This window comes from Oncorhynchus clarkii, chromosome 4 (genome assembly GCF_045791955.1).
Source record: "Oncorhynchus clarkii lewisi isolate Uvic-CL-2024 chromosome 4, UVic_Ocla_1.0, whole genome shotgun sequence".
Lineage (NCBI taxonomy): Eukaryota > Metazoa > Chordata > Actinopteri > Salmoniformes > Salmonidae > Oncorhynchus > Oncorhynchus clarkii.
Window position 1 is genome coordinate 16606452 of NC_092150.1, and position 15767 is coordinate 16622218.

Sequence of the window (15767 nt, forward strand, 5' to 3'; positions counted from 1 at the left end):
GGTATCTCTCAGCGTTGCCCCCATGTACAACAATGTTTTTATGTTAACCCTGTGCAGGGAAACTGTTTTCTGCTTTTAGCCAACCAAATGACAGACCTTGCTCCATGACATGACATCACAGTCTGTGTCAATTCCCCCAAAATAATGCCTTGTCGTGAAGTCAAAATACTAGAATTTTGTCTTCGATATCGATACCATGTTTAGTATCACGATACGCAATACCATCACAATATTCGATATCAAAACGATACCACAGCAACAACAAAAAAAAAAATATTAACCAAAGTCACAATGACACTTCATCCAATCTCAGTTACTGCTCTTTTCAATCATAACAACATAACTACATAATCATAACTACATAACAACATAATGGTAATCATTTATTTGAATGATAAACTGGGCAGATCAAGTTTTTGGTTGCAATCAACTTTGATATTGGCAAATTTTGCATTATGGTTTGCACAAACACAGTATAGGGTAGTAAATTGATATTAGCTTCAGCTATAAGCTAACCTAACAAGGAAAGTTGGCCTACAAAGCTGAAAGCTACTGGTATCTTCTTGCGTCACAAAGTGTTCTAGACTGTATAGACATTGTTTTGAAAACAGTAATTAACAGTTAACATTTCTACATGCCATGTCGCATGTTAACTTCTGTGCCGCATGAGTGGGGAGCTAACATGATGTAGCCCAGACTCCCAGTGTAGGCTGTGGGGAGCTAACATGATGTAGCCCAGACTCCCAGTGCAGGCTGTGGGGAGCTAACATGATGTAGCCCAGACTCCCAGTGTAGGCTGTGGGGAGCTAACATGATGTAGCCCAGACTCCCAGTGCAGGCTGTGGGTAGCTAACATGATGTAGCCCAGACTCCCAGTGTAGGCTGTGGGGAGCTAACATGATGTAGCCCAGACTCCCAGTGCAGGCTGTGGGGAGCTAACATGATGTAGCCCAGACTCCCAGTGTAGGCTGTGGGGAGCTAACATGATGTAGCCCAGACTCCCAGTGCAGGCTGTGGGTAGCTAACATGATGTAGCCCAGACTCCCAGTGCAGGCTGTGGGGAGCTAACATGATGTAGCCCAGACTCCCAGTGCAGGCTGTGGGGAGCTAACATGATGTAGCCCAGACTCCCAGTGCAGGCTGTGGGGAGCTAACATGATGTAGCCCAGACTCCCAGTGCAGGCTGTGGATGTAGCCCAGACTCCCAGTGCAGGCTGTGGGGAGCTAACATGATGTAGCCCAGACTCCCAGTGCAGGCTGTGGGGAGCTAACATGATGTAGCCCAGACTCCCAGTGCAGGCTGTGGGGAGCTAACATGATGTAGCCCAGACTCCCAGTGTAGGCTGTGGGGAGCTAACATGATGTAGCCCAGACTCCCAGTGCAGGCTGTGGGGAGCTAACATGATGTAGCCCAGACTCCCAGTGCAGGCTGTGGGGAGCTAACATGATGTAGCCCAGACTCCCAGTGCAGGCTGTGGGGAGCTAACATGATGTAGCCCAGACTCCCAGTGCAGGCTGTGGATGTAGCCCAGACTCCCAGTGCAGGCTGTGGGGAGCTAACATGATGTAGCCCAGACTCCCAGTGCAGGCTGTGGGGAGCTAACATGATGTAGCCCAGACTCCCAGTGCAGGCTGTGGGGAGCTAACATGATGTAGCCCAGACTCCCAGTGTAGGCTGTGGGGAGCTAACATGATGTAGCCCAGACTCCCAGTGCAGGCTGTGGGGAGCTAACATGATGTAGCCCAGACTCCCAGTGCAGGCTGTGGGGAGCTAACATGATGTAGCCCAGACTCCCAGTGCAGGCTGTGGGGAGCTAACATGATGTAGCCCAGACTCCCAGTGCAGGCTGTGGGGAGCTAACATGATGTAGCCCAGACTCCCAGTGCAGCATGAGTGGGGAGCTAACATGATGTAGCCCAGACTCCCAGTGCAGCATGAGTGGGGAGCTAACATGATGTAGCCCAGACTCCCAGTGCCGCATGAGTGGGGAGCTAACATGATGTAGCCCAGACTCCCAGTGCCGCATGAGTGGGGAGCTAACATGATGTAGCCCAGACTCCCAGTGCAGGCTGTGGGGAGCTAACATGATGTAGCCCAGACTCCCAGTGCAGGCTGTGGATGTAGCCCAGACTCCCAGTGCAGGCTGTGGGGAGCTAACATGATGTAGCCCAGACTCCCAGTGCAGGCTGTGGGGAGCTAACATGATGTAGCCCAGACTCCCAGTGCAGGCTGTGGGGAGCTAACATGATGTAGCCCAGACTCCCAGTGCAGGCTGTGGGGAGCTAACATGATGTAGCCCAGACTCCCAGTGCAGGCTGTGGGGAGCTAACATGATGTAGCCCAGACTCCCAGTGCAGGCTGAGTGGGGAGCTAACATGATGCATTCTAGACTCCCGGGGGAGGCTAGCAATTATATATTTGTTTACCTTTATTTAACTAGGCAAGTCAGTTAAGAACAAATTCTTATTTTCAATGACGGCCTAGGACGGCCTTTGTTCAGTGGCAGAACGACAGATTTATACCTTGTCAGCTCGGGGATATGAACTTGCAACCTTTTGGTTAATAGTCCAACGCTCTAACCACTAGGCTACGCTGCCGCAAGGTGCCTGCCAAAGTGGAGCAGGCACCTTGCTCTATAAAGGGGACACTGATAGACAAAGTTGATCCGTGAAACACATTTGACACAAGTACCGAAAGTAACAAACATTCTGGTACCGAACTGTTTTTCACGTTCTGGTATCGAAAAAGTACAGACGTTTTGGTATACCGTGCAACACTGTCTAGGCCTAAATATTTACACAGACACACAGCATATACTTGCACACAGTCACACACAGTGCGACACACACACGCAGTACTAGTTGTCTTTGTAGTCCTTGCCGTGCGGTTGGCCTTCTCCATGCAGTAGCTGCGTCTCTGCTACGTCTTGTCTCATCTGCTCCCACGTCATTGATCTTTCAGCTCAGACCTTTAATTATACTCATTAGAGAGGAGGGCTGATGCTGAGGTTAGAGAACCTTATTACTGAGAACTCGTCTTTCCTTTCCCCCCGCCTGCCCGCTTCTGTTGTTTCTGCTGCTACCTCTCTCTGAAAACAAACAGCGTGCGTCCCAGCAGTTACAATGTTTTCACAAACACATTGCCAAGTTGGATCCCCAAATCACAAACCTCTCCAATTAATTTTTTCTCCGCCCCTTTTTCAATTGGCTAAGGGAGAAAGTAAGTGTTGTTCCAATAACAGATTGAAGCAAAGTGGGCTGTGAAGGACATGTCTGGCAACTGTTGTGATTGGTGGAATGGTACAGAATTTACTGCTACTGACCTGAACAGAGGAAGTATCTAAACTTAGCAAAAACAGAAACGTCCCTGTCTTTCAAAGATAATTTGTAAAAATCCAAATAACTTCACAGATCTTCATTGTAAAGGGTTTAAACACTGTTTCCCATCCTTGTTCAATGAACCATAAACAATTAATGAACATGCACCTGTGGAATGGTCGTTAAGACACTAATAGCTTACAGACGGTAGGCAATTAAGGTCACAGTTATTAAAACTTAGGACACTAAAGAGGCCTTTTCTACTGACTCTGAAAAACACCAAAAGAAAGATGCCCAGGGTCCCTGATCATCTGCGTGAACGTGCCTTAGGCATGCTGCAAGGAGGCATGAGGACTGCAGATGTGGCCAGGGCAATACATTGCAATGTCCGTACTGTGAGACGCCTAAGACAGCGCTACAGGGAGACAGGACAGACAGCTGATCGTCCTCGCGGTGGCAGGCCACGTATAACAACACCTGCACAGGATCGGTACATCCGAACATCATACCTGCGGGACAGGTACAGAATGGCAACAACAATTGCCCGAGTTACACAAGGAACGCACAATCCCTCCATCAGTGCTCAGACTGCTCGCAATAGGCTGAGAGAGACTGGACTGAGGACTTGTAGGCCTGTTGTAAAGCAGGTCCTCACCAGACAACACCGGCAACAACGTCGCTAATGGGCACAAACCCACCGTCGCTGGACCAGACAGGACTGGCAAAAAGTGCTCTTCGCTGACAAGTCACGGTTTTGTCTCACCAGGGGTGATGGTCGGATTCACGTTTATCGTCGAAGGAGTGAGCTTTACACCGAGGCCTGTACTCTGGAGCGGGATCGATTTGGAGGTGGAAGGTCCGTCATGGTCTGGGGCGGTGTGTCACAGCATCATCGGACTGAGCTTGTTGTCATTGCAGGCAATCTCAATGCTGTGTGTTACAGGGAAGACATCCTCCTCCCTCATGCGGTACCCTTCCTGCAGGCTCATCCTGACATGACCCTTCAGTATGACAATGCCACCAGCCATACTGCTCATTCTGTGTGTGATTTCCTGCAAGACAGGAATGTCAGTGTTCTGCCATGGCCAGCAAAGAGCCCGGATCTCAATCCCATTGAGCACGTCTGGGACCTGTTGGTTCGGAGAGTGAGGGCTAGGGCCATTCCCCCCAGAAATGTCTGGGAATTTGCAGGTGCCTTGGTGGAAGAGTGGGGTAACATCTCACAGCAAACACTGGCAAATCTGGTGCAGTCCATGAGGAGGAGATGCACTGCAGTACTTAATGCAGCTGGTGGCCACACCAGATTCTGACTGTTACTTTTGATTTTGACCCTCCCTTTGTTCAGGGACACATTATTCCATTTCTGTTCGTCACATGTCTGTGGAACTTGTTCAGTTTATGTCTCAGTTGTTGAATCTTGTTATGTTCATACAAATATTTACACATGTTAAGTTTGCTGAAAATAAACGCAGTTGACAGTGAGAGGACGTTTCTTATATACCACTTTGAAGGTTCTATAGATGGGACTGAATTACTTTCTCTGTCCTAGAATTTCTATGGGCTTGTTGCTGTTTACCTGTCTAGGTGCTATGGGGACACTGACTTTCACTGACAGGTCCTTTCTCTCTCTACCACTCTTTTGTTGGGCCATCCCTTCCGTGACTTTTATTAGCCAGTGTTTTTCTGGGCCGTTCAGTTTCACTTCCCTGTCTGAGAGCTGTCTGGACGTCATCACACATTCCTCTGAGTTTATTGGTTAGTTACACATATGGAATGAGTTTTTTGTTTAGGGGCCGTAATGAGAAAAACACTGTCACTCCATTGTGCCGATCTTCTTATTTCGATGTCGGTCCCTTCACTTTTTATTTTTATTCAAACCATAACGCAAAACGTTTTCACTCAACAGTGAAGTATGTTTAGCCAGTGCATTTGTGCCATATGTCATGTCTGAAATGTAAAGCAAACAAATCTGAAGCCTTCTAATTATCATCAATATGATGACTGGGTGCTTTTGGCCTATGCGAAACGTGTGATCAGAAGGGATAAACGCTGGGATCTATGTAAACCCACGTCCCATATTCCTTTGAGTTTGGGCCATTGTGACCTGGCATTACAATACAGTGAGTTGTACCGATTTGGTTACTGCGTAAGTGACTAGTACTTAAAAGGGCTATGGTGTGATTGGAGGGAAAAAGTGATGTGGTCTGAAACACTTCCTGTCAGTCTGGCCTTGGCCTTTCCTTTTGTCAGGAAGTGTAATATTTATAAGTGCCCTCATGATGCAGTGTGATAAAGGGCTCTGGGTGAAAGTGGACTCTTGTAGCCTATTCCCTCCTCAAACTGACCTGCTGACCTTGTCTATGTCTCAAATCAATCAATCCACGATTATAGAGCTGAGCAACCAATCCAATGCTAACAGGGCATGAGCTTTATTTGTTGGGCATAATCACTAGACCCCCCATGGAGGACAGACAAATAAAAATCCTGTTTCCTCTTTTTCAGCTGTGGTATTAAGAGGGGGGTGTTGAATGAGGAGTGCCAGTGAAACGCCACTCTGTGGACAGGCAGTTAAAACTCAGGGAGAGGAGAGCCCAGCCTGGCCCAGTGTGGGTGAACTAACTATCACCTCCTGTATGCTCATCACCCAGCCAGGCAGATCGATGCTGTGTTTGCTCTGTCTTGTCTATGTGCAAGCTCACACTCCCACTGCCTCTAGAAAATAAGCCCAAGTTTGACCACATCCCATCCTCTTCCCCTGTCTTCACTGATAAACACAAGCACACACACACACAGGTAAACAGACACACTCAATAAATACAAGCACACACACATACACTCCCTCTCTCCATCCAGCCTAAGGGAAGGAGGCAGCCAAGCCATGGATCCATGAATTCCTCATAACGCAATCTGTCGGCTGATCAATAATTCAATTCTGTCTGTGAGCAAGCATGTCTGGATCCAATCTCACCTGCACCTCCCCTCGGCCTCCCCTTAACAAGGTGGGCGTTCTGTCCTTGAGCTGAGTTGGGCTTAGCAGTGTGTGTGTGTGTGTCCACTGGTCAGTATGTAGATAGCCTAGCCAGTAACAAAAAGGTTGCTGGTTCAAATCCCTGAGCCGACTAGGTGAAAATTATGTCGACGTGCCCTTGAGCAAGACACTTAACTCTAATTGCTCCTGTAAGTCGCTCTGGATAAGAGCGTCTGGCTAAAATGTAAAATGTGTGTCAGTGTCCATGGCTGTGTGTGTATGAATGTGTGTCCACGTTTGTGTGTGTCCACGGTGATATGTGTTTTTTTAAATGTCCATAGCAGAGTTTGTGTGTGTGTGTGTGTGTGTGTCCACGGCAGAGTTTGTGTGTGTGTCCACGGCAGAGTTTGTGTGTGTGTCCACGGCAGAGTTTGTGTGTGTGTCCACGGCAGAGTTTGTGTGTGTGTGTGTGTGTCCACGGCAGAGTTTGTGTGTGTGTCCACGGCAGAGTTTGTGTGTGTGTCCACGGCAGAGTTTGTGTGTGTGTGTGTCCACGGCAGAGTTTGTGTGTGTGTGTATCCACGGCAGAGTTTGTGTGTGTGTCCACGGCAGTTTGTGTGTGTGTGTCCACGGCAGTTTGTGTGTGTGTGTCCACGGCAGAGTTTGTGTGTGTGTGTCCACGGCAGAGTTTGTGTCCACGGCAGAGTTTGTGTGTGTATGTCCACGGCAGAGTTTGTGTGTGCGTCCACGGCAGAGTTTGTGTGTGTGTGTGTGTGTGTGTGTGTCCACGGCAGAGTTTGTGTGTGTGTCCACGGCAGAGTTTGTGTGTGTGTGTGTGTGTCCACGGCAGAGTTTGTGTGTGTGTCCACGGCAGAGTTTGTGTGTGTGCGTGTGTGTGTCCATGGCAGAGTTTGTGTGTGTGTGTGTTTGTGTCCACGGCAGAGTTTGTGTGTGTCTGTGTGTGTGTCCACGGCAGAGTTTGTGTGTGTCTGTGTGTGTGTCCACTGCAGAGTTTGTGTGTGTGTGTGTGTCCACTGCAGAGTTTGTGTGTGTGTGTGTGTGTCCACTGCAGAGTTTGTGTGTGTGTGTGTGTCCACGGCAGAGTTTGTGTGCGTGTGTGTCCACGGCAGAGTTTGTGTGCGTGTGTGTCCACGGCAGAGTTTGTGTGTGTCCACGGCAGAGTTTGTGTGTGTGTGTGCACGGCAGAGTTTGTGTGTGTGTGTGTCCACGGCGGAGAGTGTGTGTGTGTGTGTCCACGGCGGAGAGTGTGTGTGTGTGTGTCCACGGCGGAGAGTGTGTGTGTGTGTGTCCACGGCGGAGAGTGTGAGTGTGTGTCCACGGCGGAGAGTGTGAGTGTGTGTCCACGGCGGAGAGTGTGAGTGTGTGTCCACGGCGGAGAGTGTGAGTGTGTGTCCACGGCGGTGTGTGTGTGTCCACGGCGGTGTGTGTGTGTGTGTGTGTCCACGGCGGTGTGTGTGTGTGTGTGTGTCCACGGCGGTGTGTGTGTGTGTGTGTGTGTGTGTCCACGGCGGTGTGTGTGTCCACGGCGGTGTGTGTGTCCACGGCGGTGTGTGTGTCCACGGCAGTGTGTGTGTGTGTGTGTCCACGGCAGTGTGTGTGTGTGTCCACGGCAGTGTGTGTGTGTGTGTGTGTCCACGGCAGTGTGTGTGTGTGTGTGTCCACGGCAGTGTGTGTGTGTGTGTGTGTCCACGGCGGTGTGTGTGTCCACGGCGGTGTGTGTGTCCACGGCGGTGTGTGTGTGTGTCCCCACGGCGGTGTGTGTGTGTCCACGGCGGTGTGTGTGTCCACGGCGGTGTGTGTGTGTGTGTGTCCACGGCGGTGTGTATGTGTGTCCACAGCAGTGTTTGCATGATGTCTCTTCCTCCAGGCGATTGGGGAATCTCGGTGTGGAGCCTGTGTAGGGGCAGCGGCTAAGTCCTCTGATTAGCAGGGCCCAGGCAGGCAGAGTGGAGAGAGTAGGAGGGGGAAGCTGGGTTTAGTTGGGGCTCACCACACCGGTCCATTCATCCCTTTCCAGCCCATGCCTCAGGGCAGCGCTACCACACAGCATCTAACCAGTTCCAGTCAGGGTTCCAGTCATCGGATACAGACGTTTCCCAATGTCCTCTACTTTCTCTCTCTCCCAATATCCCCACTCTCTTTCCCCTACTCCCTTCCATACTACTCTGTCGAGACGTCTGGTTTCACAGCACCTCAGAGCGGGACTTGAATGGCAGTCTATGGCAGGAGCGGCCAAAACAGCCGGCAGTTTTAATTGGCTGATCTCTGTCCATCAGCATCTAGCATCTCCCCCTCTTTGTGGTTTTCAGTGCACGAGCATAGCAAGTAATGTGCCAAATAAGGAAGTGATTTCGGGAAATTGGAAAGTATGCATGTAAAAAATAGTTTTCATATATAAACTTTATATGCCTGAGTTCAGAATCAATTGGGCTCTCCAAAAACAATATGGTTGCTGTGATAGTGGCTATTTTCGCAATTTTTTAAAGTCCCATTTAATACAGCTGGAGCAAGCATGATCCCTCTCCCACCTCGATTTTAACCACACCCCTTTCAAGTCCCACTTTGAGGCATAGTGTTACCAGGCTCTTTGCGCCAGCAATTCGATCCTGGGGTCGAGGTTACACATGCCCTAATCAGCTATCAACTCCCAGATCTCTTTTTATCCCCCCTCAGTGGCTTATCAAAATATACACTGTTTCACTCCAACTGTGAATCTTGCTCCTATATCAAACTACACTGCCCAGTCTGCTAGCAGTCTACTTCCTTGTTTGTGACTTTCAGGATGTTATCAAAGGTCTTGAGATGACCAGGATCCCTAGCCCACTTCCAGCTAAGGAGAAACCCGGAGACATGACAGGGTACTTCAGAAGGCTGGATTGTGGCTTTAGACTGGACAGTCTCCTCTGGTTCCCCTCGCCGGGGTTCTGTACTCTAATGTCCCCTGTGTGTCTCTCGCTTTAAAAAGCCCCCGCGTCTAGATAAAACAATGACAGTAAACTTCTCTTCTTACTGATAACCACATTTTATCTAAAAGTAGGCAGCACTCATTCCATTCACCCTCTCCCTCTCTCAATTCAATTCAAGGGCTTTATTGGCAGGGGAAACATATGTTGTGACATTGCCAAAGCAAGTGAAGTAGATAATAAACAAAAGTGAAATAAACAATAGAAATTAACAGTAACAGTATCTCTCGTTCTCTCCTGAAATGCAAGGAGGTTGTATTGTGTGTAATCAGTAGCGGTGAGCTGTTTTTTTTCTGTTTTCCCGGTCGGGCCCAGTGGAGAAGAGTGATTGCAGTGGGGCTGCCTGCCTGCCTTGCTGCCTGGTGTTTATCTGCTGACTGTCATTTCCATTAAGCATGCTGTCTTCACCAGCCTGTCTCCCCTCTCCTCTCCGGGCCGTGCCTGGGCTCAGCTCTGCGCTCACAGAAATGCTTGCCCACAACGACAGGGGAGATTTCAGAGGAGGATTTTGGTCATTCCTGTGGCTTATTTTCATCAAATGTTTTTTTTTTTTTTGTTGAGTGTGTGGAAGTTGTGGTATTGTGTTTTTGTTGTGGTATTGTGTTTTTGTTGCGTGAGTGTGTGGAAGTTGTGGTATTGTTGAGCGAGTGTGTGGAAGTTGTGGTATTGTTGAGTGAGTGTGTGTGGAAGTTGTGGTATTGTTGAGCGAGTGTGTGTGGAAGTTGTGGTATTGTTGAGCGAGTGTGTGGTATTGTTGAGTGAGGTTGTGGTATTGTTGAGCGAGGTTGTGGCATTGTGTTTTTGTTGAGTGAGTGGGTGGAAGTTGTGGTATCGTCTCTGTTGGTGTAACTTTTCTCACAACATTTTTCAGGGAAAGAGTGATGGAATCACTAGAGCCTACATTTAACCCTTCCTGTCCTTTGTGGGAAATGTTTCCTCTTGCTCAATCAATTACAAATGATTGAAATTTACTACAAAAAGCCAATTAAGGATAATCTTGTATGCAAATTAGGTTCATGCTGTTTTGTTTTGTTCTCACATTTTGTTAATCTTCCCTGGACAGTATATCAGTGCCTAAAATACAGGTTCACAGGAATAGTAGTGTCTGTTTTATAAACGTAGCAACAGCCTTCTAAAGGGCACTGCAGTGCCTCCAGTTTTCAAGGTCTGTTTAGTGGAATAATTAGCCCTTTAATTAACAAAATCAGTTTAGAATATTAGAACCTCTTTATCTGCAGTCATGTCACACACATAAATACAATTATGACTGATTGTGGGCTGCTATTGTCAACTTGCTCATAATCATTTGTTACTTTTGGCTTATAAATCACCCTATTTTCCCCATTAGCCCTCCCCCAACACAATACATACTTCTCATTCCCCCCTGTTACTGTTTTTATTAATGAGTGGCGTTGAGACCCACAGCATGGGTTTGGAGTGCTGCTGGTATATTGAACAGCCTGTTTCTGGTCTGTGTTGCTGTGAAAGAGCCCCAGGGGCTTCGTATCAGTCTCTAGTCCCTCTCATCTCATCCCAGTCCAGACACGCTCTGACTGACTCTGGAATGACAAACATCTCCATGGCGCTCGCTCAAACCTGAGTAGGCCCTGGCATCTAAACACACACACACACTCGGCTCTCATGTGTATCCCAGAGTGTGGGCTGTGGTAATGATACGGTTCTTCTGGCTCTCTCTCTCTTCTCTCAGCAGAGTTCAGAGGCGTTAGATCCGTTTCACAGCCCTGTGTGTGACAGAGCGAGCTCTTACCTGAAGGTGTGCAATCAACCCACAGTGGGAGACACTGTGATCTCATAGTGCCACAAGCAGAATCCCTCTTCGTTTGAAAAAGGATTATCTTGTGTTGGCTGTTTTTCTTTTAGCTCCATCTCATACCAGCCTGAGTTTAGAATGTTAAAGAACATTCACAATCATGATGTTTTCATGTCCTATCTTTGGGAGAATTACTCACCTTCTCAAACATTCTGGAACTGGCGTCTGGTTGGATGCCAATTATTATTGCATTGTTTACATTGGTTGTCCAGAGTGGGAAAGGTTGCAGAGGAACCAATTACAGAGGTAGGCTTGCTCACAGAGCGTAGCGCGGCCAGCGGTTTGATGGCTATTGACTGAGCTATAGTCACAGCTGGGTTGTTATTGTTGGTGCGGGGCGACTCTTGGCATGTGCCATAAGACCAGCACGGTTGGTTGTCCTCCCAAACCGGTTGAAGGCTGTTCAGAGCAGGCAGAAGTTGGGAACTGATGCTCCATACAGAAACACTGACAGCCGGGGAGTTACAAGCCAGGAGACTCTCGCAATACAACCTATGAAAAGAAAATGTGACTTAATGCCCAATGTGAACATTTTCACAATTTGTATGGTAATCAGTGTAAATTATATTTATATTAATTAGGGTTGACCCATTTAGTCGACTGGTCGAATGTTTGGTCGATAGGCTGTTGGTCGACCAATTATTTATTTTTTTGAGCAGTGGCAAATATATAAAAATCATTTATGTCTGATTTGACGCCTGTCGCAGTGGACTAATCAATTTGAGGCCATGGGAAGGCACACCAGTATCACGTTTACCTTTAATTTACATAGTTTCTAATCTACAATGTTTGTTTGGTTACGTTAATTTCTGTTAATGAATTCAATATATTATTATTAGTATTTTACAGTTGTCACAGTAGGAGTGGACTTGTTTACACAACCTAGGCTACACTTCTGAGAAAAAAGTGATGGTTTATTTCATTCCATTTATGAGTTGTCAATTTATTAATTGTCTTTTGTTTGGAGTGCTCCTGTCAATCTTGATTAAGGACACACCTGATTTAAGCAAAGAAGTATCACTAGGCTACCTGACCTGCTCACAAATGTAGGCCTATACATGTGCCCATTTGGGGATCTGATACCATTTCAGACTGTCTTAACTCACCATCACTGTGGAGCTTCTCAAAGTATTATTTTTTTTGCCTCTAAGAGCAAGTAAACAATGGCTGTTTTTACATCATTTCAGAATGACAATAGTTCCTCAATGTAGCCTATTTGAAAAATCTTTCCAGCTCTCTCCCTTTCGATAACCACTCAGCATGAAAGGGGAAAAAAATGTCATGCTCTGATCCGGTGGAAATGACATAAAATAGGCCTACATGATTACTTCTTATCCCTTGCGCAAATTGCCTACAGCTGTGTATGTTTGTCAGGAGCTCACTGGCTCAGGAAACTCTGGGGGCCAAGAATATTTTATACAATGTTGCAAGTTTGCAAGCACCAGCTTTGGGCTGGACCAAGTTAATAGTTGATGCAACGTTTATCAAGTTACTTGCAGATAGGCCATGCTTAACCAATGTGATTTTATAGGATTTTTATTTGTATCAGGATATTTTCTACCTGCAGGCTGCAATGTTTTTATTTGTTGGCTTTATGTAGGCTATTTTTACAATGGCAAAATAAGTTACTTTTAGATTTGTGTCATTTTCATGTAGAATTTTGATTAACCACATAACAAATTCTGAGATATGAAGACTTTATTATAAATGATGTGCATATGAAAATCATAACTTGCACGCAGATCTGTAGAAATGGTACGATATCTTGGCACTCCAAATGGAAAAGGTTGCCAACCGCTGGTGTTGCCTATTACTTGCAACTTCAGGAGCATAATGGCAGAATCTCCAAAAGCCAGCGGGAGGAGGAGGGATGGAAACAAGTTTGTTTCTTCTGGTTAGGCTATATTGATCTCTGGCTCACTCTTTAGTAATTTGTCTTCATTTTTAAATCAGTCAAGCTCAGTAAACCTACATATAGGGTGTGTTTATATATGGAAAAATACCTGTTTAAAAACGTTGAGCAATCAGTTATGGAAAAATACCCGTTTAAAAATGTTGACCAATTGATTGGTCGAAAGAACAGACTCTGTCGACCAAGATTTTTTTTTTGTCGGGGACAACCCTAATCATAATGTGATAAACCGTCTATTGGGATCTGAAAAATCTCATTAATCTTGGAACATAAGGATAGTTGTCACGATGTTCGTCTGAGGAAGAAGGAGTAGACCAAAGCGCAGTGTGGTACGTGTTCATGTTTCCTTTAATTAACTGAACACTAAATACAAAAGAACAAGAGAATAAATAAAAAACGAAACAGTATGGTGCAAACACTCCCCACAAACCATAGTGGGAAAACAGGCTGCCTAAGTATGGTTCTCAATCAGAGACAACGATTGACAGCTGCCTCTGATTGGAAACCATACCAGGCCAAACACCTAGAAATATAACACCCATAACCAAAGCATAGAATGCCCACCCCAACTCACACCCTGAGCAAACTAAAATAGAGACATAAAAAAGGAACTAAGGTCAGGACGTGACAATAGTTGTCCTGTGGTATGAGTTATGACTAGACATTAAAACTCCAACACTAGTGATCTTGATGCGCCACAAACCGTATTAACCAATGTTTTGCTCTCATTAGACCTTCATCAGGGTTTTTCCAGAGTTGTGAAGGTTCCTCCTCCCTGTCTGAGGAGAATCAGTGTCCCAATGTCACTAATCATGTGACTGAGTCCTATAGATGTGGATCTTGTGTTACTATTTATTTAATTATTATTTTTAACTTCGGGAGCGTCATGAAATGGGTTTCCATTGCCGAGAAGCCACGCACAAGCCTAAGATCACCATGCACAATTCCAAGCGCCAGCTGAAGTGGTGTAAAGCTTGCCGCAATTGGACTCCTGAGTAGTGGAAACACATTCTCTGGAGTGATGAATCACGCTTCACCACCTGGCAGTCCGATGGACGAATCTGAGTTTTGCGGATACCAGGAGAACGCTACCTGCCCTAATGCATAGTGTAAAGCTTGGTTTGAGGAGGAATAATTGTCTGGGGTGGTTTTTCATGGTTCTGGCTAGGCCCCTTAGTTCCAGTGAAGGGAAATCTTAACGCTACAGCATACAATGAGATTCGAGACAATTCTGTACGTCCAACTTTGTAGCAAAAGTTTGGGGAAGGCCCTTTCCTCTTTCAGCATGTCAATGCCCCCGTGCACAAATCAAGGTCCGTATAAAAATGGTTTGTCGAGATTGGTGTGGAAGAACTTGACTGGCCTGCACAGAGCCCTGACCTCAACCCCATCGAACACCTTAGGGATTAATTGGAACACTGACTCCGAACCAGGCCTAATTGCCCAACATCTGTGCCCAACCTCACTAATGTTCTTATGGATGAATGGAAGTAAGTCCCCACATCTAGTAGAAAGCCTTCCCAGAATAGTGGAGGTTGTTATAGCAGCAAAGGGGGGACCAACACCATATTAATGCCCATAATTTTGGAATGAGATGTTCAACACGCACACTTTTGGTCATGTAGTGTATCATGCATTTCAAGGGAAACATTTGTTGTCTGATTTTCTCGTCGGTATGTTCCTCAATAATATTGGGCCGCGAGTCCTAATCAGGTAACTAAGGAATGCGACTCAGTGATTTTCCCAGAGTCCCGCCACATCGACCGTGGATAAAAAAAAAAAAATTGTATGCATGCTTGCTCTCGGCCCATCAGTTTGTTAGGCCTGACTGTATCCAATCAGAGAGGCTGCGTTGGTTATCTGAGAAGTTGAATGAAACAGCTGCCCAGCTCTCATAGAGCTTTCCTATAGCGTCTCTTAGCCTGGCTCACATAAAGTCCTCCTTGGTCTTTGAGAATGTCATGTCATGTTCCTCCTACTGTGTCAGACATTGGCTATGTCCCAAATGGCTCCCTAGTCCCTATTTAGTGCACTACTTTCAATTAGGGCCCATAGGGCTCTGGTTAAAATTAGTGCACTATATGGGGACTAGGGTGCCATTTCAGACGCAGACAGTCTCTCCACTCTAATGGCCCCTGGCCTTGATCCAGTGTTATCCCTGTCTGAACCTAGCTGCCTGGGCCAGGGGCCACAGAGAACAAGCAGTCTTACCTGGATCAGCCCAGCACACACAGCTGCACAACTAGCCTCCACAATGTGTAAGGCATTTTGGGATTACACTACGAGCTGTTTTCAAAGGGCCAAGGCCAGAAACAGTCAGCTCTGCTCGCTCAGCTGGCACTTGCACTAATGTAGCACCAGAGCTTTCTGAGGAAAGCAGTTTAGCAACAGAGGGGATTTCACTTCACAAACTAGCCACATGGTAATGTCTTTTCCTCCTGTCCTTGTTCTGGCTCAGCTCGCCCTCTTTGACTCGGTACTGGCTTTGAGATCAAGCACACGTACTACGACTTTGACAGCAGCGCCTGCTGTCAGTGTAGTGGCCGGCCCGGCAGTCATGCCCTAATCTGTGGTGTCACCCACTTCCTACTTCATGTCCATGGCCCTCCATGTCTGGCCACCAGCCCCCTTGACCCGCGTCACTGTGATATCACTGTCATATGGGCTAATCTGTTTGTTCCAAGGGCATTAACCTATTAGGGATGGATGGGTGCTTTGTCATCCAGCCCTGGTTAGTCAGTCCGGTGTGTGTGT